Genomic DNA, 4,502 nt, shown 5'->3' on the forward strand with positions numbered 1-4,502 from the left:
TACAAAAACGGTAAATTAAATTTCCATGCTGTAAATTAAAGTGTTTGTAATTAAACACACAATTAATAGATTTAATTATTAAACAAATTTGATGCAGAGAAAGATTATGTTCTTTTGTTAACAACACATGACAACAATATTTTGTAAGGCCTTAAGGTGTTTTTTTCTTGAATGTTGCTGAAGGATGACTAAAAAGGCTTCGCAGGTGCATGTAGCCTACAGGCTGTGGTTTTGGACCACACTGTTATACAGTCTTCAGTAGGGTGGCATTGGCTACTCACGGAATGAGGTGAAAACAAGATAGAAGAGAGACTGGACAAAGAAGGTCTTGTAAGGATCTGGAGCTGGTAGGTATAACTTTTTATTTCGAAGAAGCCCCACAAGCCACAGGTGCAAGATCCTCTATTTTCAATAATACTAATAATACTAATATTTATACCCTGTCCATCTGACTGGGTTGTGTATTCTTGCATGTGGCACAGCCGGTGTGCTTGGACAGTTTCCTTCTACTAAACTGACGCACTCCTAGCGCTGGGCCACCCAAGTCCCTCCCCACCTCTCACTGTAGTTTGCCATAATTGGAGTTGATCATAGGCTAAGCCTGTTAATGATGAGGATTTTCATCTGATTATGTTTGATCTAACCCATGTCTTGCTCTCTGACTTTTTCACCCCAGCCTCTCTTCTAATCTTTCCTCTACAGCCTAGTTTTCAGACAGAGATCATTTTGCAGCAGGAGGGGTGCTTTTATTTGTTCCTTTGTTCTTTTAAATATTTACAAGTGGCTTTTTTATCATAATCCTCAAAGGTGGGTTCATAACAGTGTCTGTTTCTCTCTCTCTTAAACTGCAGTCCTATATATTCCTACTCACAATTAGGTCCAATTGTTCTAAGTGGAACTTCCTCCAAATCAAATGTGTAGGGCTACAGGTTCAAAGTAGTCCCATCTCAAATCAAGAGTTGTTTAACATTTATGGGGAGCAGTAGCTGTGGTAGCCCCTGAACTGTATATATAATTATTTTATTTCAGAATTCTGTAATGCATTTCTGTGGGAGGCTGTTACCCTACAATGGAGGGTGGAATAAAAACACTGACCCTTCAGCTGGATAAATGCATTATAAATAAATGCACTGCACAATATGCACATTATAAGTGCACTGTTTCCCCTGGCAGTCCTAAAGCTTTTGTGCTCACGAAGCACTGAGAGCCTGAGAGCAAGGCTAGCCCAGATCCCCCCAAAAAACAACCAGCCGATTTACAATTAAGGACCGGGAACATTCCCCCCACCACCACTTGAGACAACGCATAACAGACGATTAAAAATGCACAGTCTTAAAGTGGGGCTCAGAGCCCCCAGTTACCCTAGGGAATCTTAAATAAGATCCCAGACTGAGAAAGACAATTTTTGCAATTTTACAGTTTAGGTTAATGAAATATACTCAGAGTCAAGAGTTGATTTCATGCTCTTTATACAGCTCATAATGGTGAGGAGGAATGAAAGTTTCTCCAAAGTATCTGCTTTATATACATTATTTACACAATGGGCTGCACGTGATTGGCTAATTCCAGAATTCTCTTGTAGGCCAATCAGGTTGTGGATTCACTTCCATCTGGAGCTGGATTGGGTGGCTCCTGCAGACCAATCATACTGCTGCATTGTTCTAGGACCAATCAGACTGCTGCATTCTGAATCCTATTGTTCTAGGACCAATCAGACTGCTGCATTTTGGATCCTACTTTTCTAGGACCAATCAGACTGCTGCATTTTGAATCCTATTCAACTCAGTATATAACAGTTAGAAGTTGCTGGTAGGCAGCTCTCTCTTCATTAGAGAGCTGAAACATGCCCACGCTGCCCCTCACAGGAAGACACAAAACTTGTCCCTGAAACCTTGTTATCAGGTTTACAATACAAATTACAATATGAACAGCAGTTCCAGAATATCCACTACACCAGAGGCATTCAAGATTTTTGAGTCCACGACTCCCTTGACCAACTACATTCTTTCTGCGGCACCCGTGTGGGTCTCAGGAGCCCAGTTATGTCACCCCCCTGCGTGTCAAGCTGGCAGCCTCTCATCCTTTTTCAAACACCCTCCCTTGCGGAGTGTTCCCTCAGCCTCCTCTCCTCTCTCCTCTGGAGTCCTCTGGGCAGCTGCTGCTGACCCCCCTGGTCTCTCTCTCACTGCCCCACAGGGGCCTGGGAAGCACCCCCTGGCCAGACCCAGAGGCATCGTTCACCCAGGGAGCTTGTAACCAGGGCTGCTGCACAAACAGCTGTGCAAGCCTTTGGGAGGCAGAGACACAAGAGGGCATCAGAAGAGGGAAGGAAAGAAAGAGGGACAGAGGCCAGTGTTGCCCATGGCACTCCTGACCAACATTCAAGGCACCCCAGGGTGCCATGGCACGATGGTTGAAAACACTGCACTGCACCATAGCCATATTAACTCATATTTTGCTCAGGACTAACATCAAACCAATTACAGTTTATTCACTTTCAGGAAGCTTCCTGCCAATCTAATCCACCAAACAGGCTAAGCACATTGTAGGCAAACAGAACACAATCCTCCCTTCCCGCAGTCCTAAAGATGACACCAAAGGACCTTTCCACAAGGGTGAAGTTTGAGCAAACATCACAGAAAGCGAGCAATAAATCAGGTAGTAAATGCCTGAAAACAGGACTACTTTAGCCCCAAATGAACCAGCCTATTTACAATGAGAGAGTCCTAAGCTACATATTTTAACCATTGTCTTTCTACTTACAATCACTTTCTGGCAACTTTCTACAACCACTTGCAGGAAACCTTTCTATGACCACTTTCAGAAAAACTTCCTGAGGGACTTTTGTCCCTTCTGCCACAACTCACACCTTTCTTCTTCATGACACTTCAATCCAATAGCCTCAGACTAAAGAAAAAAAAAAACATGAACCAACTTGGGAAAGTTCCTGGGTAGCAGGGGACTGGGTGGGTATCAGGCAGACAAGATTCCAGCAAAACTGGCAACAGAATGGGGACTAGCCCCTTGAATTGCACCCGTCTGTAATCTGACAACATATTAGGTTTCACAGCTAAACAAAGCAACAACATACTACAGCCATATGAACTCTGGGTGTGTTCAGTTATTTGTGTTACCAGAAAATAGGGGGGTGACTTCTGATGGCCCAACTCCCCAAATTTGTTACTGGTCAGAGATTAATGAACTGAGGCAGAAATCCAGTGAAAGCAAAGCTGATGTTTTATTGTCTGTTGCAACAGAGTTTCCCCCCCCCCCTCCCCTGTCAGAAAGTGAAGAATCCCGAACAAAGAAAAAACAACTCTTTTTAAAGGTTTGCATTTTGGCATGGAGAAGGACATCCCTTTTTGCAAACGTCAGAAATACATCACACGTAAGAGGCTCAGGCAGGTCAAGGAGTGACAGTCCTGAGGATTAGCAAGTTGGTTCCAGATCCTTGGAACAGATCTCCTCAGGTTCCACGTTTTTGCTGGCCACAGCTCCACAGGTGGAATTTTGGTTTTCATTAAGAGCTCCACCCTTTGCAGACATCCTCATCCACACTATGCACTGATATCAGTTTTATACCGTGTTATTTATTGTATTAAAACATTTTTTTCCAATCTACTGCCTGGTTGATTAATCACCACACCTTTTTAGTTGATCAGAGTTTGGCTTCTCAATCTGTCTGATCAATCAATTAAAATTTACAGCCATGTATGCAGAACCATATGCCAGAAACACCTTTTAAAGGGGTGCAACAAAGTTTGATTCAGAGTAGACCTATTAACTTATTGCCTTTTAAGGTGGGGGTGTGGATTTTGCTTCTTACTATTTTGCTTCTTACTTTTTTGGTTTTATATTTTAAACCACCCTGTGATCCTCAGATGAAGAGTGGTATAGAAATACAATCAATCAGTCAGTCAATCAATCAATCAATCAAATAGTCATGTTCAGTAACTTAAGTGTGCAATTAATGCTGATTAAAACTTAGTTGAATACCACAATCGCTTGGGAGCCACATTTTGCATTTCTTTAAGCTTGACATTATTCATTCTCAAATTATTCATTTGTCAAACCGTGATCTGTGCCATTTGACTTGACTCTGGAATGCCATTCATTTTCAAACCTGACCACAGGGGACCAAAAGGCTTGTTTCAGTCTCCAAAGCTATCTGTGGGAACACAATATGAAGTTCCAAACCATGTCTTCAGGCTTCCATCAGAGGAACACATGAAGATTCCCACAACAATCAGCTCCCCGCACCATGTCTTTAGAGAGGGGATGTTTGTTGAACTGGTTTATCTGTCAACTTATTGGGACAAAGGTTTGTTTGTAGATTCAGAACATGCAGTTGTGTTATTGCAAGGGTCACAAGCTCCCACACTGCAATGAAAGTCCTTTTCTCTCCACAACTGTGGCATGCAAGGCTTCCCTATATATCATTTTACAACATTTCTTCTGGACACAAAGATACTTGTCCTAGACGCTATCACCAGAAAGTGCCC

Source organism: Podarcis cretensis, assembly GCF_951804945.1.
Source record: "Podarcis cretensis genome assembly, chromosome: 14".
Classification (NCBI taxonomy): Eukaryota; Metazoa; Chordata; class Lepidosauria; order Squamata; family Lacertidae; genus Podarcis; species Podarcis cretensis.